This window comes from Amblyomma americanum, chromosome 1, assembly GCF_052857255.1.
Source record: "Amblyomma americanum isolate KBUSLIRL-KWMA chromosome 1, ASM5285725v1, whole genome shotgun sequence".
Classification (NCBI taxonomy): Eukaryota; Metazoa; Arthropoda; class Arachnida; order Ixodida; family Ixodidae; genus Amblyomma; species Amblyomma americanum.
In genome coordinates, this window is record NC_135497.1 from 393,217,815 (window position 1) to 393,245,736 (window position 27,922).

Below are 27,922 nucleotides of genomic sequence, written 5' to 3' on the forward strand. Positions count from 1 at the left end.
TGAGGAATACAACAGAGGACGGAGACTAGCCAGAGCTAGACGCCCCTCTAAGCGCTGGGATGGAAACAAGGACACGATCGACGTCGATGCGGCTGGACCCGTTAACGGAGTCGCGGCAATTGCAGCAGTTTCACCCCGGGGGGATATCATTGCAAGCAGCCTTATCCAAGCGGTGGATACCACATCGGCTGAAGAAGCAGCTATCGCACTAGCGATATCAAAGAACAGCGAGGCAACGGTTATGTCCGACTCACAAGCAGCGGTACGCAATTACCTCAGAGGCCGCGTTGGCGCTCCGTGTTGGGAAATTTTGGAAAGGTCTAATCCCCGCCGCGGTGGCTCAGTGGTTAGGGCGCTCGACTACTCATCCGGAGTTCCCGGGTTCGAACTCGACCGCGGCGGCTGCGTTTTTATGGAGGAAAAACGCTAAGGCGCCCGTGTGCTGTGCGATGGCAGTGCACGTTAAAGATCCCCATGTGGTCGAAATTATTCCGGAGCCCTCCACTACGGCACCTATTCTTCCTTTCTTCTTTCACTCCCTCCTTTATCCCTTCCCTTACGGCGCGGTTCAGGTGTCCAACGATACATGAGACAGATACTGCGCCATTTTCTTTCCCCAAAAAACCAATTATTATTAATCCTTCCAACATCCACATCTTCTGGATGCCAGGACACCTCTCAACGACGGGCAATGAGGCGGCCAACACAGCTGCTCGAGCTCTCCTCCTCCGAGCATCTGGCACGCAGCCTCTCTCTGACATAGTTGACAACCCCTCACCCTTACTAAGCTACGCAGAAATTACGGAGTACTATAAGATCACAAGAAGGGAATATCCTCTTCCTCACAAAACCCTAAGTAAATATGAAGAGCACATAATCAGGCGACTACAAACTAATACTCTGCCCAATCCTTACCTAATGAGTAAATGGTACCCAGAAACCTACGATTCGTCCTGCCCCTTCTGTGGAGCAGTTGGCACACTGTTTCACGCGGTTTGGGAATGTCAAGAAAACCGAGTCTTGGACAGCAATCCCGATCCGACTTATGAGCGCTGGGAGGCAACCCTTCATAGCCACAGCCCCCTCGACCAGAAATCGCTGGTTGAGAGGGGCCGGATTATGATGGCGACCAATGGGTTCTCGTACTGAACCCACCCAGTTTTTATGCTCTGAATAAATGTTTTTCCTCCTCCTCCCGGTGGTTGGAATTGGTCCGAAGCCATCCTCGACGGCGTCTCTCATAGCTCATGTGCCGCTTCGGAGCGTTAAACCTGCGCACCATACCTGCAGAGGAAAAAGCATACTAGGCGTCAAGGTTTGAACGTGGCTCGCTGCAGCAGCGGCGCATTATAGCAGCACGCAGAGAGCGAGCATTGCATTTCGCAACGTTGCTTGAACGTTGAGCGTGTATGGGAAGGACCAAATAGAATTTACTAGGGGTATCCAGTTAAAGGGACTGCAGCTGGAGCGGAAAGCCGTCGTCCGAGGCGCCCATAGACAAGCAGTCTCGGTGTGCCGCACTGCAGGGGCTCGATCGGCGGCCTGTGCTCGGCCTAGACCACTCGCCGCCGGGAAGTTCCTTGTCTCCTCTCGAGGTGCCGTGGCGCAGACCTGGAGCGGCGTTCGGCCAGCGTTCTCGGTGTGAGGATGTCCCAACGCGTCTGCTAGCCTCTCTTCCCCGCCTTTTCCTCGGGATGGTTTGAAAGTAGAAGAAGCGAAGAAAGAAGGCGCACTGCTGCTGTTTATTTCTGGCCGACGCCTAGTGCGGTTAACTGCCCCTGTCGTCTCCGCTTTCCTCGCCCGCTCGTCTCGGCGGGGTCTTATTTACACTTCCATCCGGTGCCAGCGGACTGCCCGTGGCTCGGGGAGCCTTTCGCAACCGGACATCCCTCACTCGCGCTCGTCTCTCGTCGGGCGCCCTTCGTTGTTGGGGCCTCTGTCTCTCAGGTGGCGGCGACGTGGTGCCGCCCGTCTGCGTAACCCACAGTAAGCGTGCAATCCCTCAACCATGCATTTCAAGGGGCGACCTCTTCCTGCTCAAGGTCCTTCGCACCGAGCCGCGGCCGGAGCGTGTTTGACATCTTGCCTCACACGGGCCGCGCGGTTCGTGTTTTGCGACAGGAAAAACACCCATATAACCACATGAATGGAGCACCCCTTCGACGTGTGCTGAACCCTGTGGCCCCAGCCACGAATGAGAGCTACGGTACGGTGAGGTACGGTTCGGTTCGGTACGGTACGGTACGGTTTTTACCCCCATGCATGTCTGCGGCTTACCGAAGAACCGGCCCGAAAGTCTCTTTGCTTACACACGCTGCAAAAAAAAAAAAAAACAGCTTAGAGGGCCGGACTGTGGCAGTGTGACATTTATCATTTTTTCAATGCGCATTTCTGTACGCGTGCGTACAGGTTTTACCTTATTTGGTAAAAATAGAAGCTTTTTACTTTCCTTCTGCCCTTACAGCCACGTATTCTATAACGTATAAAATGCAATCGTACAATGGCAAATGACCGGTACAGTTACTCTGCATTTAAGGGGATGTATCCACCATGTTATTCATTTTTCCGAAGGCGTTAGGGAAGCGCGCAAAAGCCTCCAAACGACGCTATTCGCGGCAATGCGCGCTGAAAGCGGCTGTATGAACCAGTGCGCGCCATGACGACGGCCGAAATAGGCGCCATGGAGAGCCCTATGCTGGACTCAAGCAGTGAAGCTTTGGGTGGTCTGTTCAGATAGGGCCACTTGTGATTTAAAGAAGAAACAGCACACCATTTATAGTCGTGCAGTGTCGGGCGTTCTGTATTCCCCATTGTAACTGCCTTCGTTGACAGAATTGGTTTCGCTTTTTTGTTTTTTACTTTGCAAATCGGGACGCTATAACGAGCGCGTGCATCGCTGACGGCACCGAGGCCATAGCTGTCGCGAGGGGCCTGCGCTCGTCTTCGGCAGCCAAGACGGCGAGTGCCAAAGCCTCGGAACAATGGAGGGAAGGGACAGACAGCGCCACGTGCGAGCGCCATCGCGGCTGCTCAGCGACGGCGACGCCAACTAGCAGCCACACCGCGGTGAGCGTTGCCTCGGCTTTGGGCGGAGGCGAGTCTCCCGCCTGCTCTCGTTGCGACGGGGCTCCCCCCCGAGAGAGTGCCGCGCTCTCGTTTTTGCCACCTTCGCGAGGACAGACTGCCGTGATCCGCCTCCTCTTGGGCCTCTATTTCGAGAGCCCCCCTCCACCCTTGCACCCGCCTCCTCCTTTCCCTCGCCGGCGACACTTTCACGCGGCCGACGCTGGCTTGGCCTGACCCCCAGACCCCGGGCGAATCCGGAGCGGAGAAAACGCAGTGCGAGCGAGGGGACCCTGGCGAAAGACGCGCCGCCGAGGATGGCAGCAGGGCACCGCTCTGAGGGGCGCCTCTATCCTGAGTTATACGGCATTGTTCTTCGCTGGGCGGCGGCCGAGGCCGCGGTGGCATCGTGCAGGCCAGGCGCGGCTTCGTAGAGCCGCCGCACCACAGCGACCGAGGCGTCGTCGCGACCGCTTCGGCGGCGCCTGCGCTGACGTTGCGGCAATTTTCGCGGAGAAAGAGCTCATTGCGATTCTGCCCACTTCGCTGGTACAATAAGCTGTGTCCTGGGAGACGTGCGGGACTCCCTTCGACTGTCGAACGTGGGTTTCTTTGGGTGTAGCGCATTTGAATTTGTGCGGATGAGTCACCACTGAAGGCCATTCTCGAGGCGGTTGACTCTTCTTCAGGCCTTACTAAGGCTGTAAAGAGGAAAAAAAGTGTGTCAGAGAGCGTGTCTGGCGCGTTGCCGGTAAGAATTGCTTTTCTCTTCCATTGAGCGTGCACTTCGCGACTCGTGCCCTTACGAAGATAAGTACCTATCGTGCCGCGCGCGTCGTTTCATTGTCGCTGCTAAGCATCAATTACCTTGCTCTCAGCGCCCTCTAATACGCTGCTTTTAATGCAACGCCTGTCCACAGCCGCTTCACTAAACGCTGTGGGCTCGGCCTTGCTGAGATCCACCCGGGACTGACGCACTTTTAGCTGATGTGAACACTGCGCGCACACGGCACCAGACCAGGGCGTCGGTATCATGGCCGAGTGGCCCACAGCCCCCTCTTCTGCCACCGGCAAGGCGGGGAGGGGGCATATCGGGCGGCGCGCAGCCCCGTTCCACTGGTGCCTCGCACGCGCGGGGGCACGATGGGGCACGCGCCCCGTCTGCTCCTGCGAGGCATGAAGCCACCCGACGACATTCTTGCCGTCGCCTCCGGCGGCTGCGGAATCCCTTTCCCGGCGCCCATGGCTCGTGCAGTGTCTGCGATGCGGGCCTCGATCCTCCGTGCCTGACCTTATGTGATGGGGCGTCGTTAACTGCGGCACCGTCCCGGGAAAGCCCCCGACGAGACGCGGGCGGGGCCGTGCACGGGTTTTAGTGCGCCCTGTTCGAAGAGCTGGGAGTATGCCGGAAGAGTGGAAAGACTGCGAGAGGCGAAAGAGGTGCACACGAAGATCACCCGCTTTTGGGGGGAGCCGAAGAAGTGGAATCACGGAGCGAGAAAAACAACGCCTGCGAGTGGTCGCCGAGAGGAAACGATGCGTAGGAATTCTCGATAGTTAACGGCGGAAACCCACGGCTGCAGCCAGCGTTTGTATGCGGTAAATGCCGAGGAGGTCGCGACATGCCTTCGCGCTGCGTTCTCTCACCGACGAATGCCCCGTCGTTCAGTAACGATTTCGGTTTCCGTGAATAATGTGCGAATAAAGAGGACAGTCGAGAAACGAAAAAGGATGCTTCGGAGCCTCGCAGCCAAGCTCTGTTTCACGAGCGGCGCTCCGGGCAGCGCGCCGAGATCGAACGGGCAAACAAGCGAAACGTGAAAGTCTGCCTACCGCACCGTAGCGCGTACCGCACAAATCTCCCCGGGTGAGTGCCTCAGTTCCCAGCGGGCTTTTCCCGTGCAAAGGTCATGCATCCGCCCCTGCAGACAGGCACGGCGCAGCGCTATGCCACGAGGAAACTATGCCGGGTACAGGCAGACAAAAAGAGGACCACTCGATTCCCCCGTTCTGGCTCCCTCTCCACCCCCTGCGGCGTTTCTTGCAGCATGCTCTCCTGTTCCGACGGGGCTCGAGATGAGCCTACGCGCGCTGCAGCCCGTGATCGGCCCAAGAGTGGCTCCTCGGCAGAGACGAAGATGAAGCGGCTTAAGTGCAACTCACGGTAACGCGAAAAAAAAAGAAACACGCAGGAACAAAGGATACCAGCCATATTTCAGGAACACTCGCTTGCGCGGGCCCGGTGTGCAACGCCCTCATTTTCGCCTGCCCCGCCGCAGCGCCGTGGCTCAGCGGAGCTCCACTGTCTTCCCCCCGCCTGCCTGCAGCTCGTCAGATATTTCTGGGAAAGCCCCCAGTGAGACAGCGAGGGGGTGGGGGAGGCATACGGGAAGGGTCACTTGATCGTACCCCCCCCCCCCCCCCCACACCACACACACACGAACACACATAACGTGCTTGGGAATGCGCAGACTGTACGGACGTTGAGGAACGCTCGCCGAGCCGAAGGTGAATCGCTCAGCAGGCTGTCAGTTTGTGCGGCCTGGTCTGGTCGCCAAATCGTTGTTTCCACTCCCAGTTGACGCCAGAAACAACGGAAAAAGACGCGATACGTTTGCATGCGCTCGAAGGGCGGTTTTCGGAACTCGCTGCTCGGGGCCCTCTACCCGAGCGCTTACCACGAGCTGGGTGGGTTTTCGCGGTGTCGAGGTTGCCCAATTCAGCTGCTCGGAGCCCGAATAATCCGCCACAGCATTGCAGAAGCATTGCACGGGCATATAATGTGCCCGCTGCTGGCGTTTATAGTTGTATTCTCCCGTCCAGCTCTTTTATTCCTTTTTTTTTACTGAGCTAGCATGCGCGCACGATACGCACAGGTGCAGACCAAGGGTAGGTTGACCTTTGGCGTGGTGTTCCACGCCACACCTCGCGCGATCCCCTGATCTGGCGTCAGTGCAGCGTCACTTCTACCGTGCTTCGTCTGTCGATTGCACGGCGACCTTGTGAGCGTGCCGTCACATATTCGCTCGTTAATTTATAGCAGGGAAGATGGGTGGCCCAAAGCTAATTTCAGCTGAAACTGGCACCGTCTTTGGTGGTCATCTGGTAAGATTCCGGGCCTCCGCATAGTCAGTTGGCTTCGGAATTTTCAACGTACAGCTTCCGCGGTCATGTGACTGCATCATGCACATAGCCGTTACCTCACGCTAACTTCGTCATTATTAGGCGGGGCGCTAGCAACAAGGCGGCGCCAAACGACGTGAAACGCCGCTCAATATAACATCCTGAACGCGGCATATCCTGCGCGCCTGTGCAGTAACTGCCGCACAAGCTATGATGAAGCCTCCAGCTTCGACGTGGTGTCTCAGTCGCGTTCCAGGAGGACCATGGATACGCCCGAAGCGGAACGTTGCGCTCTGAACGCTGCACGTATGTAGCAGGCCACATCAGGGGCCGGATTACGCAACTGTCAATCAGCAAAGTTGTCAAAAAGGTGTCAAATAGCCTGGCTCCTATTGGTCGGTCGTGTCCGGCGGACATTTTGCTTTTTTGCGTCATGGGTGGCTGCAAATTACTCCATGGATGTGGCAGAAGTGATGACATTGTACACCTAATTATGCAGACGCTAATTGACAGTTTTTTTGTGACAGTCTCGAGGCGGTCAATTTTACCGGTGCGTTTTTGACAGAAAATGGCGGTGGTGTACGCGGCGATACGACTGAGGCGGCTGCGCTGGCGCGAGCAGCGGTGAATGAGAGCGCAGGAACACACGTTTGACTATGTTTGACTTGCCGGACGAGCTGTTTCAACGCCTTTTTCGACTGGAGAAGCAGACGGTGGAGGGGCTGTGCGACCGATGAACTGGGAGATTTGCGTGCGCTGTCGGTGCGGCGGCAGGTGCTGTGTGCCCTGCGGTTCTTTGCTACGGGCGGCTTTCAAGCTGCCGTTAGTTACGAGGCGCACGTCGGCATCGCACAACCGATGGTAAGCAAATGCGTGCGGCAGGTGTTGGGGGCAATGTGCAAAGTTAGCGCGCACAAGGGGTGGGCTCCCGCGGTCACCTCTGTGCGTAAAGCAGCTGAATGGGCTAGTTGGTTTTGCATCTTGGTGAAAAAACAGCGCACAAGCAGACACAGACACAGACAGACACAGACACAGACACAGACAGCGCTTGTCCCTTCTTTCTGTCTGTGTCTGCTTGTGCGCTGTTTTTTCACCAAGACACCTCTGTGCCACAGATGAATAAATAAAGCACGCCTATGCTGGCAAAGCACTTTATTTGTCCCAGGAAATCGCACTTCGTGGTCGTCTTCTGTTTCCCAAGGGAAAAGAAACAGACGACCACGCATCACATACTGCAACATCTCAACTTTTGGCATTTTTGTCATCGATCGAAAGAGCCGAAAAACGCAGACTTCAACAAGTTGTCTTCCTCGACTTCGCACCAAGTGCTTCTTGCAAGTTCGCTCGGTAGGCACGTAGCCTTCACTGCAATCGTTCAAATTTTTCTGCACACTTAGGTCAACTGCACAGTAGCTTTGATTTCAGACGCCGCGTAAAAACAATAACAGGGCGTGGAATCGCCTGTTTTTGAGCACAGCGGCTTGACGTTTTACCATAGAGAAACATGCGTAAAGAGCGGACACTCCCGTAGGGCCCTGCGGCCGAGCTACTGCAGTGCCGCCAGCGCCCCGAGCGGGAGGTCAGACAGCTAATTTTGTCCTCCGAGATTTCAGCCCAGTGCTTCAGCTCTGTTTCACTTTCGATTTCGATAGCAGTGCTTTCGATTCTGATTTACCTTTGGATATGAAAATATTCAACTACATCGTTTAAGTGGAGCACAAGTGCTTTAATATTTCATTTCTAAGCATGTCATACATATAGACGTAATAAACTCTAGGATCGCAGACTTTTACTGGAAATACCACCAAGCTTTTCGAAGAACCTACGCAAGCTGAACTAGTTCATGCAGGTTGGAATAATGTAATCAGAGCTGTCCTTAATTTAATTTTGTGCCGTCATTGAGCCGCCTCTTTCAGTTGCAAAGAAGGGAGTGGTTTCACAGAGAGTTTATTTTTTGTTGTTCACAATGTGAAAAAAATATTGGATCACACACAATTTATAAAATGCATCATAATACAAAGAGCAACAAAAAGAAGTTATGGTAAAGCCGGTGTCACCATGTCACGAACAAAAAATATTGCACATACGCTCCGAGGGTTTTCCATCCAAATCATCACGCGTGCGTGCGACCAACACAACAGGAGTTGTGAACAACTAGACACAAGTAAGGGGTTAAAAAAGGCACGTATATAGCACGCTCGAATCTTGCACATCAGCAGCTTTGAGCGATAGGTTAATAGGCTCTTGAGAAATACAAGCACAACATATTAAATACATAATAGTTACGCAATAGTAAGCTTGCACTTTTCGTAAATGGCGATTATTGCGATTTTTTGGTCAAGGTGTAGACACCATGCAAAAAATCCACATTGAGCGAGCTGACAATCCCAGTATCTTGTAGGCTGAACAGTAAGAATAGCCATTTTCGTCAGAGAAGTCATCCCGGGGACCATGAAGTCATCTGCGGTGAAATGGTCCCCGCAGATGCGGTACGTGGCGTATACAGCTGGGTCGGCGACTTTTCTAACAGGTCGCCCCTCTTGGCACACCCGATCCAAGCCTTCGACCTGAAATAATTATGACGCAGTATAACCTGTAATTATTCGCTTCACTGGCTAAAAAAGGGACATGCGCATAGTAGCCAGTTCTAACAAGAGATTGGCAGCACTGTTTTATATTTTCATTAAAGTACACAGATAAGGCGTCAATCACCTGCTGTCGCGAGGAATGCGGAAGAACTTCGTCCCCGGCTTCGTTTGTCTTCGCCCGTTGTTGCCACATCATGAAACGCAGCAGTAACTCCTGTAATTTAATCCTCTCCGTGGCATATTAGTGTGGGCTTGTGTACAGATTAAAGATTGCTGCAGTCATCAAACGGCAAAGGTAAACATATCGCAGCAAAAAGCGATAGAAAAGAAAAATTAACTCGCTGATGACAGCTATTTATAACATGTTTGCAGGCGAGCATGCTAACATACTGTTCATCAAAAATTCGGTCTAACTAGCTTCAATCTCTTGCGGAAGCGAGCTGATGTAAACTGATTTTTTGTCTATAAAGCAGTGACTGTCTTCTCTATGGTTTTCTTCCAGACCGTATTTATATGCGGTACGGACCAGTGATAAACTTTCATTTTACAGTGATCGCACACTGTGGTAAAGATTTCGTAGATCGAAATATCCCCAACGATTTTCTCAAACCCCTTCACGTGGGCACTTTCGGTTGTGGTCGAGCCCTCGACTGGGATCCGACTTTCAATCGCGATGGAAAATGATCGCTGATAGCGGTCCAAGGATCGGGAGTAAGAATTGCCCTAGCCCAACAGATGCGACTAAGTGGGTCCGAAACACCCCAAAAAATTTGCCAAGTTGGCTGAAAAAAGTCCTTGTATATTACTTTTCCAGAAGAAAATATTTCAATTTGGTATTACGGCTTAAAAACGTACCTATCAATGCCGATCACCTGAAATTATCTGAAACACATCATGTCGGTGGTATTGACACAGATATAGGAGATTATGCGGGAATAAAACGTGTTAGCATTTGTTGTACTGCAGTATAAAACAACCTTTTTTGTTTATATTTTAGGCTTCTCTCTTTTGCTGTTCGTTTCCTAGCACTCTATGACACCTAAAAAGCACACAGTAGGTTTCGAACGCAATCGGGCAGCTCGATTGCAATGTTCCGATGGCAGTCAACTATTCCTAAACGCGGCTCAAACGCGATCGGGAAATATTGAGGCCCGATCAGGATCTGACTGATCACGATCACAACTGTCCGCTTCCCATGTGACACGTGGTCGAGTTCAAATGTGCATTACACTGTTCGACCCAGGCCATGAAAAAAGGTTTGTGAACATTACGATACGGATTAGCCATCGATAAATTCTGTGTTTTAAACCGAAGTTGTTGCGAGTGGCTTTTAGAAAATTACGCTTTGGAAGTAGTGCACATGCTCTTCCGGAAAAGACAACAAATGGGTGGCTCACGGCTCATATTATACGCTACACGTGCAAAATACGTACACGCAGCGTAACAAACGAGTTGCTACAATGTTCTTAGCTCAAGAAACATCAAAATTAATCCTGCAGGCCAAAGGAAACAACTTGCCGGAAAAACGAGGCGACGCGTTGAAAAGCGCGGTGAGGTGGGCGTAACCGGCGCCACATGACCGGCGCAGCACCATATGGGAATGGAACGCTTGGATGCAACCCGGTGGACGTGTGATAAGCTGTCGACCTTTGGCGTAGAGTGGAAGTAAACATAGGCCGCCTGGCGGGTGGTCAGACCCTTTTTTGCTCAGCCGCGAGACGGCTTGAGTGTCTGCTCCTTACGTATGTTTCTCTATGGTTTTACCGCTGTCAGCGCACCCCCCGGGCCCCATTGTTATCCAGCAGCAAATTTAAAAGTACATCTCTGAACGCTTTTTGTTTTGCTTAATTTTTGCCAACTTTAAGCACAATGTTTTGGCAAAATAAAATATTAGTTACTTTTATTGCTCCTTGTTTATGAAGTCTTTTAACAAAAATTTAGCAGACGGCCTCTCGCCGTGCAAATAAATGCTCTCGGGGCGCCGCCCTGCTGTAATTGGCTGATTCCTCGTTGCGTCAAGCGGTGACGTCTCATCGTTTCGTCATTTTGACGTCACTGTCAATAACTTTTGACAAAATTTGTGACAGTTGCGTAATACGCCCCAGGTCAAACAGAGAACGAACGCTGTCGCGACTGTGCCCGCAAACGTGCTGCACGACACGTTACTTAAGCACGCGGCAAAACATTTCTAACGCCATAAAAGTACTCCTCTTAACTCTCTCGAAGCATAAACACACTCCTGCGTGGCAGCAGCATTCAAATCAAATGCAACAATTTTAAATTGCAATGCGGATCAGCTAGCGCCTATTATCCACATTGCCAGAGGTGTAATCGCCAATTTTTTTAACGCAATATCATTTAGGCGGTCGTCTTGCAAAACCACCGCGTTTCTCCGTAACGAAATTCCCTGGTTGGTTGAGAGGGTTGTGACGTAATCAGCACCGCCAAATTTGAAAATCTGAGGACTAGAATGTTCAGGTACCCGAATTATCATATGGGCTTGTACAAAGCTGACCCACTCTACTACATTAATTCACCACTAATCACCACCAATTACTTTAATGCAGTTGGTTTCGGAGTTAATTCACCTTACCCCCCCCCCCCCCCCCCTAATCCGCCTTTTTTCTTGTAAACTCGCGGTGTATACTTACAGTATTTGATTATACTATGTCTGCTATGTAATCTAGACAGGTCTCATCCTTGAATGTCAGGCTGTAAGTACTGGAGAAGCAGGCCTCCACCACACCGCTAGCTACTCTTGCGAAGCACTAACCGTGCTTCGCTAGCAGCATCAACTGTTGCCGAGCCAGTTGCGTGCATTCGACTGCAGTCACACGCTCCGGATCAGTAAACGCCTGCAGTCTCGAAGCAAAAGGCGTTGCCTTGAATCCACTTCGGACCCTACGTGCTTCCGCTCTTCGTGCTCGCACACTGTGGCCAAAACAGGCCGCCTATCGTTGTCGACGAGCAGGAACTTTTCAAAGGGAGTGCGGTAGTGGTGCATCTAACTGCACGGTTTTTGCGCCAGCACAATGGCCACAGCCTCTCTTCCGCACGGCGAAGCTCGCGCATGATAAACTAGTGTCGAATAAAAAAAAAACCCGCGCTGTACAAAACCCTCAGGATACATGTACAGCTTCGGCGCAATAAGTTGTGAAAGAACAACGATAAAAGCAACGAAAAAGAAACGATGCCGAAACAAGGGAAGCGGTTAAAGCAAAAGAAACACAATGAATTGTATGTGAAGGCCGTGGTGCAGTCATGGTGGGCCCTGCGAACAACGCTAAAGATTAAACTTCACAGTAGTTACCCGCCGCGGTGGCTCAGTGGTTAGGGCGCTCGACTACTGATCCGGAGTTCCCGGCTTCGAACCCGACCGCGGCGGCTGCGTTTTTATGGAGGAAAAACGCTAAGGCGCCCGTGTGCTGTGCGATGTCAGTGCACGTTAAAGATCCCCCGGAGGTCGAAATTATTCCGGAGCCCTCCACTACGGCACCTCCTTCTTCCTTTCTTCTTTCACTTCCTCCCTTATCCCTTCCCTAACGGCGCGGTTCAGGTGTCCAACGATATATGAGACAGATATTGCGCCATTTCCTTTCCCCAAAAACCTATTATTATTATTATTATTATTATTATTATTATTATTATTATTATTATTATTATTATTATTATTATTATTATTATTATTATTATTATTATTATTATTATCACAGTAGTTAGTAGCGCTCGTCCTATCTGCAGCACTTCCCTTCACTATCCATTGTGTTTATTGTTTATGGGGGTTTAACGCCCCAAAGCGACTCAGGTTATGAGGGACGCTGTAGTGAAGGGCTCCGGAAATTTTGACCACCTGGGGTTCTTTAACGTGCACTGGCATCGCACGTACAGTACACGGGCCTCTAGAATTTCGCCTCCATCGAAATTCGACCGCCGCGGCCGGGATCGATCCCGCGTCTTTCGGGTCAGCAGCGCCATCACCACTGAGCCACCGCTGAGGCTGTCATTGCGTTTCCTTTGCTTTATTATGTGTGGCGGTCTGGCCAAATGACCACTTGGTCATACGTATGGCCACACATGGCCTCTTTTAAAACGCATTAACACGTCCGATTGAAATGTACTATTTTCCCAGCCCTCTGTTTCGTTAACGCTGAGTTAACGCGCATTCGAAGCGCACTGCGCGTTCTCTGAGACGGCGCTTAGTGGTGTAGAAAGCACAGGCAATCTCAAACGGCAAACGCACTCCGTGAAACCGGGATCGACTGTTCTTCAGCAGCCCGCAAGTGTGAGCAGCAGACACATTCTTGACAAAGACTCGTCAGCTATGCTAAAACTACATATCCTCAAACGTAGTGCCGAACCAGATAGAAGAGAGTTATAGCATATCGTTACCGTGTTTACGTTACCGTCTTACCGTTTACCGGGCCCGGCAAGCGACCTCTGCGCATGCGCCGCCACTTACCGGTCCGCAAGCACTTTACGGAGTCTCTTTTAAAGTTGCGGAGAGTTAGCGTTCGCTTGTAAACAAACATGGCGGCGCCCTGCACGGCCGCTTCGGACCAAATACAGCACCGCCGCCGCGTTCTTCGGCGCCATTTCTCGCCATACACGAAGGCATTCGCTTTTAATTTGCAAACTCTCACTCATACGTTGAGGTTTGAGTAACAACTAGGCCGTGTTTTTGAGATTATTTGCCGATTTTTGAGCAGTTAAGCCTGACTGTATGTCGTGTACATAGCCAAATAGCAACGACTTCACTGCAGCTCTTCAGTTTAGTGCCCGATTTAACATTACTCTATGTTCTCATGATTTTTTTTCCTCGAAAAAAGAAAAGACTGGTAATTCTCGTGGTATATTCATCAGTAATTGCAGAAAATAAAGAGTTTCTCCGGCCCGGAGTTGGCGCGCTTTAACTTACTGCCACTAGATGGCGCCACAATGTTCACATCCAAACACATAAAGAAGTTAAAGAAGCGACGATGCGGCATGGCAAACAGGTGTCGTAGTTTTTTTTTTTTTTTTTTTACAGCGCTCGCAACGCAATGTGCGCTGTGTATGCAAGCTTACTGAGGTCTACGTCAAGAAATTGTCTACTGGCCAGCAGGGTAGGCAAAGGTGTCCAGCTTCACGGGCACATTTGAAAAGCCGCTGAGTCAGCTGTTAGCTGCAGTGTAGTCGGTACGTCTTTATATGCAGAGAAAAAGATTATTAAAGTGTAGCATTTCACTTCGTAGAAATTATTGCAATGCATGCGTATTTTTTTATCATTAAAAGCTGGGCATCTGCAATCATCATCACTCGTTTTAGCCTTACGGTAACTTGCTACGGGAGAGACGGTATGCCAAAACGTCTTCTTGCGTGCGCCGCGCTAACCGGGAAATCCGGGTTCCGGTAACACGGTAACGTAAACACGGTAACGATATGCTATAACTCTCTAGAGACGGGGCACTACGTAAGCAGCCGACAGGAGCGATCCTGTCCACGAAGACCCTGTTCCATCCGCTGCGAGCGCGCGTGTCTCGAATGCACCGCCGCGCATATCGAGCCAGCGCGGCGGCCACCTGCTCGTAGCCCCGAGCTTAGCACGTGCTCGCTCGCGCTCGTCGGAGCAGGCCGCCAGCACACGCGTTCTTGTCGACGTCGTCTTCTTGCTCGTTTGCCTTCGTGGCCCTGGACAGCTGGCTGGCGATGGAGTCTCGCGTTGGCTGGCCACAGTTTGCGCAAGGCGACCCGGTCTTTGATGTCAACAGCAGTGATGCAGGTATATCTTCGCTGAGTAGCCTGGTGGAGAGATTACTAAGGGCAACTCTGGGATTTTTTTCTGAAATAGCTGGGATCTATAGCCGTTACGTCATACTTTTTAAAGTCACTTCTCTTCGTGCTATAGGTCGGCAAAGATATCTAATGCGGATTGTCTTTGAGCGATGACTCCGTTTACGGAGGACCTGAAACGGCCAAAGTGGGCGCCACCGTCTCAGGTAAAAACTCCGGAAACGCACAGGTCTTTGCACTCGGATGCGCCTCTACCCAGCTACAGATTACGACTGATACCACGCACGTTTCGACGTAACAGCGCGCACTGCGCGCTCACGCAAGAACCTGCAGGATGGCTCCGATGAGCTAGGCCCGATTGACATGTCGCGCCGGTGAGAGCCAAGGCACGCACCGAGATCGTCGCGTAGCGCACCGCTCGCGGTGACTCGACCTTGGCACGGGTCCCGCGTTGCGTCCCCGAGGAGCCGCCGGAAGCGCTTCTTGGAACGCGCCTGAGTGGATCGAGGGCGCTTTGGTCCGGCCGCCGCGTCACGGTGCGGTTGACTGAACCCACCACGTGACGACAGCGAGACCCTCCCAGTTAAAAACGCCATCTACTCGCCACTACGTATGCGATGCCTGACCCCTGGCGTCTGTTGAGAACGTGGCATCTGCGTTCATCGCAGACTCATTCTCGGCTTGGTCACTCGTGGCCCGACGCGCCAAGGGTGGTGACGAAGCGATGTCATAGTCGCCAACTTCCAGTCGCCGGGTGTTCTTTTAGGCCATAGAAATATGGCAAGCACAATTACTCCCATCTTCACCGTTGAATGTCGCCAAAAAAAGAAAATGGCTGGTGGCTTAGCACTGCTAAACACGAAATATTGTTCGAAATTGTACGAAATATTGTTCATTTGGACTCTGTACTTCAAAGCGCGAATGAGGTACCCACTCACCCAGGGCGGCAGTTATGCGCCTTTCATTCCCCAAAATCAACGGAGTCCGAACCTTCCGCTGGTTTTGAGAAAAGGAGAGGCGCATATAACAGCCTCAATTCGTAGGTGGACGACAACGCCCACACAGCGCGATTGAGGTGTCCACTGACCCAGTTGCTGGCCAGAGGCTTCACTCCAACGGCGCCGAAAGACGGGGTGGGCGGCTAGAAGTGATTTCGTAGTAATAATAAAAAAATCTGTGAAAAATGCGCGTCCGCCATACATGAAAGCAAACTACAACACTTCTTCTGTGCTAGATTTAAACGACAGAGAGCCAAATGGCGTTACCGGCTGAAATTTTCGTTTGTCAAACTTTTAACTAGCGTTGATGTCAGCTCTGCGTCGAATTCGCAAGGTGCTAGCGTCAGCGGATAGAAACCTCCAGTTTTATTCTGGACAGTTTGCAACGCTTCGTTCAGATTTCCCCCGTCGCGGTGGCCCAGTGGCTTTGCGTTCGGCTGCTGACCCCTAGGTCGCGGGTTCGATCTCGGCCACGGCGGCCGTATTTCGATGAAGGCGATTTACAAAAACGCCCATGTGCTGCGCGATGTCAACACACATTAAAGAACCCCAGGTGGCCTAAATTAATCCGGAGCCCACCGCTACGGTTTCCCCTGTACCCTATAGTGTTGCTTGGGGACGTGTAACCACACAATTCACAATTGATTGACATCGCTATTTCCTGTAATTGCATCATACATATCGCACACTATCTTTTGCAGAACTGAATATACATGTATGAATCGGATCACAAGGCCACTCTATTTCGCAAGCAACATAATCTGAACGACGCACAGAGGGATCGGCGCGGGATAATAACGGTCCTCATATAATGGCGCGTCGGCTGCAGCGATAAGATCTACCTCGGACACGAGCGTTTGCGATTGATTTAATGATAAAATTAGTGGCTCCTAAAGACTCGATTGCCAATGGCTCATCGCCTGAAGGGGATTATCTCGGCGCTCATTCACGGTTTTCACGAAAAGAGCTACGCTGTAAAACGAAACCGCCGACCGGGAACGCCACCTCCGAAATCGTTCCTGTCGTCTAATAGCGATGTGGCGCTGCATCTAAAGGCCAACATATATATTCTACACGAAACGTCAAATGTACTGCATGCAATAGTCGCGGGCGAAGCCGTACTGAATGCTCGGAGAGTATGCGCAGTCGTCGTGGCTTAAAACGCGCCTTCAGGTGTACAATGAAATTTCACTGATAAGGACGAAAATGGTTCGTGCATCTGCGCTCGTTCCTCACCAAAGTTCGCAAGTGGCAACTTCGCCACAGGTAGATGCCTCGTTTCCACCGCAGCAGTTGACAGATGTGCGAGAGAGCGCCGACACAAAGCGAACAAGTTATTCCCAGTCGTCTCCACTAGGAGAACAGTGGCTATCCGCGAAGAAATCGGCGATAATCGTGTCGGGTCTGCACTTCGCCAGGCTCATGGACGGTTAGCTTGGACGAACGCTATACGGTCAGGGGACGGTCTGCCTGGCGTGCTGCTTGAACGGGAAAGGCGCGGGACGCGAAATTGAAATTTTATAAGGCACAAACCGACGGAGACGAGACAGGGCACTTAATTAAAAAAGTATAATCAGTAAATAAACATCTGCGAAACCCATGATTTTCTATGGAACCCGGTTACACAACCTGGTTATCGGCCCCCATCAAAAATTTCCTTAGCGCCTCCTTCGGACCCTGATGATTAGGATGAACCTTATTAGGACCCCTCACCGGTCAGTGAAGCTATAGATACTTTGTTCATTTTACACACGTTGTTCGAAGTTAGGCTTTACGGATTAAAAAAAGAGACCTAGAACGGTACAAAAAAGTCATATTTGTAAATGGGTTATGCGGTCAGGCGGACACAAACATCAAGAAAATTTGTCATCTTAACATGAGTAATTAACTAAATTTATTTAACTTTTCTTTCACTGCAGTTAGAATGCATGCTTACATTGAAAAGTGGCATTAAAAGACTATTCAGTTTCGTACAATTTAAGTAACCCGACTGTGTCCTGAGATATGAATGTCTAAAATTTCAGCCCAAACCGTGTAATTACGCATGCGAGACTGCGGCACTCAGCGTGAGGCTCCTCCCTGGTTTGACGCAGCTGTCGCGTATGGCGCCCGCCTAGCAAGAACGTGGAGATGTAGGCGACGGTGATAACTTTTCGCTCTTGGCCGGCGAAGCCAAAGAATCGCTGTGCCGTAGGGCGAGTGCTGTTCCTTTAAGCGATTGCTTCCACAGTGGGTGATAAGATGAGGTGCCGCTCTAGACTTCGCGCGCAGTGATATACCGCTCAGCTGGCCAGGAGCGAAAATTTGTAACCGTCGGCTGTAACTCCCCAACCTTGTCAGGGCGCGAAGCGCCATACGCAACATCTGCGTCAAACCGGGGAGGAGCTTCATGCCAAGCGCAGTGATCTCGCATGTGTAATTACACGTCCTGGGCTGAAATTTTAGATGCGTATGTCTCAGGACGCTGGTGTCTGGCAAGTTCCTAAATTTGTACAAAATGGAATAGTCGTTGAATGCCACTGCCCCTAAGTTTTCAGTATAAACATGCACGCTAACTGCAGTGAATAAATGTTACTGAATTTCAGTTACTCAGGTTACGACGATAATTTTCTTCACTCTAGGTGTCCGCCTGGACGCGTAACCAATTTATTTTTTAATTGTTTTTTTGGGGGGGAAAGGAAATGGCGCAGTATGTCTCATATATCGTTGGACACCTGAACCGCGCCGTAAGGGAAGGGCTAGAGGAAGGAGTGAAAGAAGAAAGAAAAACCTCCACTGCGGCATTTCTTTCTTCTTTCACACTCTCCTTTATCCCTTCTCTTACGGTGCGGTTCAGGTGACCGCCGATATATGAGACAGATACTGCGCCATTTCCTTTCTCCAAAAACCAATTAAAAATTAATTGGTTACGCGGCCAGGCGGACACCTAGAATGCGAAAAATTGTCGTCTTAACCTGAGTAACTGAAATTCAGGAACTTTTATTCACTGCAGTTAGCGTGCATGTTTGTCTGAAAATTTCCAATAATGACTTTTGTGCACTGCTTTTGGTATGTTTTTTTTTTTAAACTCGTAAAGCGTAATTTTGAACACCCTGCATATTTATTTTGTTTAGGAGCAGCAATGCGACAGAGCGATCATGCATACCCGACATTTAACTTGCCACCTCTCATGAAGATATTGGCACCGTTCCCGAACGTTAAGCACTAATGTTACTGTTTTCAGTGTCAAAACTTTACAGCGGCCCGCAAAAGCACTCTAGAAACGGTTCTTTTGCCCTCTCACCCATATTTGGAGCCGAAGTCTGCATGGGGAGAGAGGAATGAAATAATGATGACAATGATGTCCTCCACAATCGCAGCGTGCCCACGCATACTCGTTCGGACCATGCACGCACGATCGCAGCGAAGCAAGCGGCCGATGCATGTCGCGACAGCCCAGCCACTGGACGCGCTCGCGATTATTTCCGGGCCGTTCCGGTCCGATTCTCAGACGGCCATTGTGCGCCCGGACGCGCACACGAGCGCTGAGGGCTGCCGGACCCCGCCGCGCAGATGCATGCATGCCTACCACACTCGAAAGAACATCACCCGTAGGAAACGAGTGCTATCAGCATCAGCTACGCGGGCGAGGCACTTCCTAGCACTTTCCCCTCGTACGCCAGTTGGAGAGAGAGAACGGCGGTAAGGATGCGCCGGCGAGAGAAACTCGGAGATAGAGCAGTAGTCGAGGCCAAAGAGACTTAGTGGACAATCCGAAGAGCGCGCCATTACTAGTGCGCCCGGACGCGCACACGAGCGCTGAGGGCTGCCGGACCCCGCCGCGCAGATGCATGCATGCCTACCACACTCGAAAGAACATCACCCGTAGGAAACGAGTGCTATCAGCATCAGCTACGCGGGCGAGGCACTTCCTAGCACTTTCCCCTCGTACGCCAGTTGGAGAGAGAGAACGGCGGTAAGGATGCGCCGGCGAGAGAAACTCGGAGATAGAGCAGTAGTCGAGGCCAAAGAGACTTAGTGGACAATCCGAAGAGCGCGCCATTAACTACACACCCTTGCGGAAGCATTACTAAACTCCCGCTCGACGCGTCCTCGTGTGGCCAAGTACAAGACTGAACGCGAACATAGCTATTTCCTTGTCATTGCGCTTCACTAACAGCCGCACGGTGGCGCCACAAGCCTTTTACATTATCAGGGAGGAGAGTTGCGTTGAGTGCGGTTCGCCTCTTTCCACTACATGAGCGCGCCTCCGCTCTCGACGCACTGGGCGAGGGCTAGCTGCAGCGGCGGGCAGAGGGCCGTCTGCCAGCAGCAGACGCGAGGGGAGCGGCGGACAGCGAGCTCTGCGTGGGTCTGCGGCGCGTGCTTCTGCCGGCGGTGGTGGCTGCGCCTCCGCGAGCAGGCGGTCCATCGTCGTCCCCGCCCGGTTTGGCGTGCCTGTGCTGTGTTTTGTGCACCGTTGCCCGGAGAATACTTCGTGGGCATACTGGATCGCCACCTTGTTTGGGCCGACGAACGGCGTGCCTTTACATGTGGTCTTTATAGCGTCAGCCGCTCCATCGGCGCCGTAAGTTTTCTTTATTTTCATCTCATCACTCGGTTCGGCTTTGCAGTTGAATAACGTGCCGCAACTTCCTGGAGCGCGGCGTGGTGGAGTGTAGGCCCGGTTGCGCTGCTCTGAGAGGCGACTTCCAGAGCAGGGCAGCCGCCACCTCAGAAACGATGAGTCAAATACGCCGCGCGGAGCATGCGTAATGGGCGCCGAGATGTCCTGCGCGAACAGCTTGGTGGTGATAGGATGGTGCGGGGACAGAACCCGTTGTGGGTCTGCTCGCTCGCCTGTCCGTCCGCTCGGACTTAAGGGATGAGTCACGAGTGTATCTGAGCGGGAAGGATTGCTTCATCGCGCGTCGGTGGCGTTGGCACCGTGATCACCGCGCTTGTCCGCTCCTGATATGGCCTGACGTGAGTCGGAGTTGCAATGGGAAGCCCAAGTTAGCGTTGTTTTTCGTCTGAACGGAGGATATCTGGTACGCTACGCGTCACCGCCTGTTGCGCCTAGTCTCACATTGTGATTTTGTTTGGCTTCGAAGTGTCATTCACCGCAACTGATGCGGCGATTTCTTTGCCTACTTGATACGTCAGGCCGTCACAACATTGATTTTGCGGAGTGCATACTGACAGTGAAGAGTGGGCGTAGGAATAGGGAATAGTAGTCCACACACGTGCGCCTTTCTAACCTGCTAAACGAAATAATCGGCGTAATCGATCCGTGCAGCAGACGGAAATGAGCACAACCGATGCTCACTTCTGTCGCCGTTGCGCTGCCCTGATTACGCTTGTGACATCTGACATTCACGACGTGTCGTTCGTTGGGAATTTTATACGCCTTGCCGCAACGTCGCGTATTGGGTGCCCGTGTCCACCCATTCAGCGGAGGAAACGTCACTCTTGTTGACGAGCCCGTCACGTGGAAGGGCGTCGCGACCTGTCGCTGCTTCTCTGGAAAAGAAAAGCCAGGGTGGAATTTTCGGAGAGGCGTGTCGAACCCACCCCACCGCGGAGTCGGTGGCATCCGTGGAATGCGCGGCCGTTTCCCGAGGGCCGGCACTGCTTCTCGGCGCCGCCGCGGTTTCTGCGTCGTCTCCCCTCATCTCGTGCTGCGTCTTCGCTGGTTGGGTGCAGTTTTCGTGGCCGAGTTCCGCTCTCTTTGTATTAGTTTTTCGCTCTGCTTCCAAGGCCAAGCCTGGCGGCGTGCTTTGCACTCGAGCCCGCGTTCCATTCCCTGTTTGTTTTCATGCAGTGCCTGGCCTCAGGAATTTATCAGCGCTTTGCAGTTGCAGGCGATGTTCCGTCGCGCGTTTAAATGCCGCACGTGTACTCGATCCAGGTGTTGCTCGCTTTGTTTAACGTCACGTGGCTTTTCTCGCGCAGTCAGTTGTTTTTCTGCACGACCAGCATTTCGCTGCAAAGCGGTTGTTGAACTCGATGGGACTTGGGTGATAACCATTTTCGTTTATTGCTTATTTGGCGGTCATGTGCGATCGTGCTCAATTTTTGTAAACTGTCGGGACTTTCGGTTGCCTGTTGGTCGCATGTCCATAAGCAAGGAACAGCTGTCGAATGTTGTGGCGTGCCAACTGAGTGCTAGAGGTATTCTATACGTCACTGTGACATTTAAACTTAAAGCTAATGGATGTGCCGCGCAGCGCGAAACGGGCATATCGGGACTCCTATTCGCACTGTCGGCCTGTTCAGCACTGCGACCGAAGTCGCACTCCGTGAAGTGATCCAGCTACTGCGCACATGCGTTGTAGGTCGTATTGAGCCTCGTATTACATACTGGCGCTACCTGACCTGTTGCAACGCCGCGAAGGAGATACATTTGGAGTGCTGGTTACCGAAGGTTAGTTTGATGTGCCGTGGTCTTACCTGTTTTGACAAAAAAAAAAATTCAACCGCTTGGAGTTGCGACAAGTTAGCTAGGAGGGCTTGATTTCAGCGTCCCAACACACTTCAATGCGCATTCTGCTTGGTCGTTTCGGCGGCGGCAGTGGCTGATTAAACGTATCTCATAAAAAAAAAAAAACTGGCAGTCACTTTGGAAGCTGCACAATGGGGTGCAGTGGATGAGGTTGCGCTTCACCTGCGCATTATGCAGCCCCAGTGATGCGAGGTCGTTCAAGTGCTTTGCCGACCGTTCATTCGCTTCGCTGTGCCTTGTAGTACTGTAGCTGTAAACCAAAATCACTGCAGTGATGGCGTTGCGGTGAAACTGTGTTGATTCGTAACAGATGCCGAGATCACCTATTTTAGTCTGCTTCTGACGTGGAAGGAAGTTAAATTGCGGTGACACTTATGAGGGGCGGCGCGATAAATGCGACGTTGTACTGCGTAAGGCCCATTGTTCACGCGCCATGGAAGAACACCTTTGAATGCTTTTAATGGTGGCGAGGCCAGGGTGCGTGTTGTGTATGTTTAGTATGTGGAGTTTAACGTCCCGAAACTTTCACGGGGCAATGGGGATTCAGGCCTCATGGCGTTCCTTACCGTGCGTTCACATCGCTCAGCACACATACATACGTATTTGCATTCCGCCTCCTATTTAAAGGGACTAGGCTATAAAATAATTGACATTACGTAAAGCAGACGAGAGATAGGCATTCGATCACTCGTCACCCCAGTGCAAGAATTTTTGAGCTAGCATCAATAACAGCGAAGATATAGACGATTAAAAATTACGCTCCTCTCCCCCCTCAACTCATCCGCTGACGTTTATTTTGCTACTTCCGGTTGTCGCTCCTAGCCCCCCAGCAGCAGCGTCAGCGGCATCTCTCCGGTCTCTTCGCCTTCCTGGATTGCGGCGCGCGTCGGGTTTCTTTGCTTGTCATCTGTGGTAATTAGCAGTAATAAACCCGGACCTCGAGGTGCGACTGCTCGCTTTTACGGCCGCGATGGGCATCGAGCCCTATGCGTGCCCACGAAGAGCCGTGCGAGTGGCTCCGGTACTCCCGACAGGAGGCGGCAGAGGAAAATTGAAACCATATGCGCGAAGGCAATGCCCTGGCTAGCGCTTGCCCGAAAGGGTCGTGCGGCGGCACGAGCAGACGATTTTCACGGCTACCGGAAGTGTGCCCGTGACGTGGTGGCTGCCGTGGCTCCAGCGAATGAGAGCGTGTGGTGGCCTGGCGACGTCATGGTACAGTGACGTCTTTGTTCCACGATTTTAGTTCCAAAATCGGTCACTACGAGTACACCGATCGGCCCGCGAATTTTGAAAAACACGGTTTTTAAAAGTTCCTAATAAATTTCTTCTTTTTCCCCGCCGCGGTGGCTCAGTGGTTACGGCGCTCGACTACTGGATCCGGAGTTCCCGGGTTCGACCCCGACCGCGGCGGCTGCATTTTTATGGAGGAAAAACGCTAAGGCGCCCGTGGGCTGTGCGACGTCAGTGCACGTTAAAGATCCCCAGGTGGTCGAAATTATTCCGGAACCCTCCACTACGGCACCTCTCTCTTCCTTTCTTCTTTCACTCCCTCCCTTATCCCTTCACTTACGGCGCGGTTCAGGTGTCCAACGATATATGAGACAGATACTGCGCCATTTCCTTTCCCCCCAAAACCAATTATTATTATTATTAATAAATTGCCGGCTCAGTTCTGAAGACTCATACTTGGTGTGAATGCTTCTTAGCATCATTTCTAAGCATTGAAAACATTTACAAGTGACTTTTTACTCGTTGCATAGTCCCTTTAAATGCAGCCGCCACGGCGCCGGGATTCGAGCCGGCGACCTTGGGCTCAGCAGCCGAACGCTTAAACCGCTGAGCCACCGCGGTGGGTAATTACTGTGTACTATTACTTGTTGACGTTAAATGCATATCGCTGAGCAACCTTGCTGCTGCCACAGGTCGCAAGAAAGGGCAGCTGTTGAGGATTTAGATCGTATGCTCCAGCCAGTCTTTCAACACATCCTTCTGGTCTTTTCGCTCCTTGCGCTGGCTCGTTTGAATCGTTCTGGAGTGTCGCATAAATCTAACAGATTTATTCTTATCCAGCTTCTTTTTTTTCTACTATTATGTGAAAACGGCTTTTTTTTTCTTCCGATTTCGACAATTTCTTAGTTCCAACCAGCACAGAGAAATTGATGGCTGGCTGTGGCAGCCGTTTCGTTTTGGCGATTGAATTTGCGATGTGCCGAGTTTGCCGAAAAGAAAAACAGAAGAGAAAGTAGGCATCGTTCCTACGGCGACGTGAATACTTGCGGGCTACTGGGTCCTGCTTGGGTGGTGGTAGTGGTTTTATTAAAAATAATAGTAAAAAGGAAGGAAAAGATTTTTGCTAGCCCCGGCATCTGCCATCGATACTGAAGCACCTGAGCTGGGGCAGCGGAAGTAAAGGATAGTAGGCAGAATGGAGAAATGAAATGAAAGAGGTGAGGGGACAGGAAGACAGGATAGGGGGAGAAGTAATATGTGCAAACTATTTACACAATAAGAAATGTGTCCAGGTTATGCGCGTGGTTAGTTCATTTTAGAGGAATTAAATCACACACGCGCACAACACTGTGTTGGTTACAACTGGAGTGGGGCGTCCAGTTATTAATCGTTCAAGGTAGAACTCGCGGAGCGTTCGGTCACTGGGTGTAACTACCTGACGGAGAACAGACGGGACGTCAAGCCCGTGTGTTCGAGGAATGCACGGAGGCTCACCAAAGTTCGCTCACGAGTGCGCGCACTGCCCTGCGGCCACAATAGCGTCTTGATGGAGTCTGGTAGTATGTCCTGCGCCCTATAGGCCGCGAGCATATCGCGACGAGCATCGGCGAACGCGGCGCAGTGAAGGAGCAGGTGTTCTAGTGTTTCCCCTGCACCTCATCCGTCACACACATCACTCGTCGCGATTCCGTGACGCACCCGTCGTTCCCCGGGCCACACGCAGCCAATGCGCGCGCGGAGGATCATTGCACGTTGTGACCTTGTAAGTGCGCTACCGCCGGTGACACTGTCGATGCGCTGGCCGGGGTGCTGCTTTCGGAGATGGTCGTGCATGGCCGCGAGCACGTCCTCCAGCGCAAGGGGCAGATCGCTGGCAGGTAGTTGGTGTGCAGCGGTCGCGAGGTGGTCAGCTTCTTCGTTGCCGGCGATGCCGCAGTGACCGGGCACCCACTGTGCACGCACGGCACAACCTCTCTGCGCGAGGCGCTCGATGCGCGAGCGAATTTCCCGCACTAGGGGGGTACCGCGGCCGTTAGATTGCAGGCGGCTGAGGGCGCCGCGGGAGTCGCACAGCAGAGCAATCCTGGGCGGCGGAGGGCCGAGGGTGAGCAGCAGGTCCAGCCCGAGCGGGATCCCCATCAACTCCGCCGTGGTGGAGGAGTCCAGGAAGGCTGCGTGTTGCTGGCTGTGCAGTCGCAGGGCGGGGATGGTGGCCGGCGCAGCAAGGGAGCAGCTGTCGCGGGCCACTGAGCCGTCGGTGTATACACGAGGAGATGGTCCTGGAGCTCCTCGCGTATGACGGCTCTGGCCAGCTGCTGCACAGCACAGAGGGGTGTGCTCCGCTTTCCCGCAATGCCGACGATCTCTCGCTGTACCTCCGAGGCAGCAGGCCAGGGCGCGCAGGAGCCGTAGGGGGGTGGGCCTTGGGTCAATTGCTCATACTCGAGCAGCGCCGCGCCCATTCGTGAGCGCGGGTGCGAGCGCATATGCTGCAGCAGCGAGCCGCCGTCCGGTGCGCGGTGAAGCCGGTCGATGTGATTCAAAGCCCTGCGCGCTGCTTGGAGCTCAAGTGGCCACGCTCCTGCCTCGGCCAACGTTGCGGCGCACTGCGAGTTTTTGGGCAGGCCTAGGCACACGCGCAGGGACTCCCGAGGTTCTTTTGGCGACCGTGGTGTGTCTAGAACCTCCGACTCGTCCGCACTGGGCAACAGCACCTGCAGTCCGCTGTTCTGCAAGAACAGTGCCTTACCTCTTCGGATACCTCTGTTACGCTATGGCATACCCTGGCACCGGCATACACCCTGCCATTTCCGAACTGACCACTGGCGTTCCTGTGCCAATTAACTTATTTTCGAAGCATCGCGTCTAGCGTGTGAACTTTGCAGCTCCCGCTTCACCACCGCTGCCGCCTCCAGACTGTGCGGCGTAACGATATGCGGTGGCACCCGAAAAGTTTCCGTTTTGCTTGGAAGTCTCGGCCGCGCTGTGCAAGGACCTGCTGCCGCGATGGCTCATGCAGTGGCTGTGGCGTTCGGTCGCGGTGTGCAGTCTGCCTGCTGCAGAGTCAGACGGAGGTTTTAGCATTCTGCAACCGCGGTCCACTCGCGCGTGGATCGAACTGCGCAGTGGCAGGCGTGCACCTGGGGGTCAACCGGTGCATGCGCAGGTTGCCCCTTCTTGGAAACGGATCGCTACTGTGTAGGAGGCAATGGGCGCGGCTTGTGCTAGTGTAGAACTTGGCCATTGCGCCACCTCCCGTGAGCAGACTACAAAGAATCGCGTTTTCGATTTTACCCGCCTCTACGAGTCGGTGGCGTTTTGGAACTCTGCTGCTGAATCCAACGTCGCGGGATGGAATCTCAACCATGGGGGCTGCATTCCAATGGAGGCGGAAAGCACAAACGCCTGCCCCTGTCCTGTGCAGTGTCCGCAGCCGTTTTAGGACCCCGGATGGTGTCTAAATTAATCCGGAGCCCTGCACTGCACAGCGTCCCTCATTTTGGGACGTTAAATATCATATACCGCACCATATCATTCGACACAATTTTAACGCGATAGCGTTAAGGAGCTTGCGTCGCACAAAATCTGCCGTCGTTGCCCGTGAACGAAAAATCCACGAAAAATTTCCAGAGAGGCAACCTAGGAGGCAGGTGGGCCACCGAGGTCACGTGACCTTGCGGCGTGATCACAACCTGCCCACCGGGTTGTGAGCAAACTGACCACCATGGCAGGTCGCAGTTAATTAGTAGTTGGTCGCGAGAGATTGTCCGGTCAGAGCAACTTGGGCCACACAAGGCCCACCGCTGGTAGCACATGCCATCGCAGGGCAATGGCGCATAGCTTAACCGCTGCGCCCGAAGCTGTCTGAGGACTCCTAGGGATCCATGGATGTAAAGTGGACAGTGACCAATCTGCATATATGGGCATTAACCCATTACGCTATCGCGTCACACCCTTATGTCCCCGCAGGCCGCCCGGCGGAAGTGCGGCGAGTGTTTGGCCGAGGAGGCTTTGGAGTGCAGCTGATGTCGTCGAGCAGACATTGGATTGTTGTGAGCAGTAAGCGCGGCGGCGATTAGCCACATGCGTGTAACGGTGCGCAGCGGCCGCGCCCAGGAAAGGGAAGTGCGGTCCTGTCGATTACCAGTGTTCTTGCCGCTTGTACAGTAGGCGGAACATTTCGTCAGCAGCAGGTCGTAGTGTTGTGATAAATATCGCACTCTTTTTTTTCTCTTTATGCTATTTTTGCGGCAATTTTTTGTTTACTTCCCGAAGTTTGTAGTGATAGCGCGAAATCGGGATGTTTCCTAATGTTTCCCGTAATAAGCGGCTGACTGGAGAGTAAAGTGCGACTGGCTGTGTGCTAGCAGCCGGCATGGATGGATGATAATTGCTTTACTGTTAGTACCGCGCGGCAGCTTGTGCCTACGTTACACCCCCCGTTTTTTGTTTGGAATTTCGGCTTTCCCTTTTGAAATACGATCTTTTTTGTAAATTCACCCCTCCCTTGACATCCTCCACCAATCTTCTAACCTTCCTTTTGTTAATGCAGCGCTTTTCTCATCCATTCGTCCGTCCTTCCCAGCGGTATGCGGCAGAACCCCCTTGTTGCTAAATGCAGCCGCTGCGTAGCACCGTAAGTAGTGTCTGAGGCTGTGTGCCAC

General features: G+C 52.5%; 1 protein-coding gene across 4 annotated transcripts in view; it reads left to right on the top strand.

Annotated features, from left to right (window-relative positions):
• Positions 1-27,922, top strand: part of LOC144115717 (SH2 domain-containing protein 4A-like) — a 336,736-nt gene that overhangs the window by 262,659 nt on the left and 46,155 nt on the right. The window contains exon 1 of one of the 4 annotated variants that reach the window (XM_077650195.1): positions 19,779-20,108. The exons of the other annotated variants lie outside the window; for them this stretch is intronic. The gene's annotated coding sequence lies outside the window, so the exon portion shown is untranslated. Of the gene's footprint in view, positions 1-19,778; positions 20,109-27,922 lie in introns of those variants that run through there. 4 annotated transcript variants of the gene reach the window in all.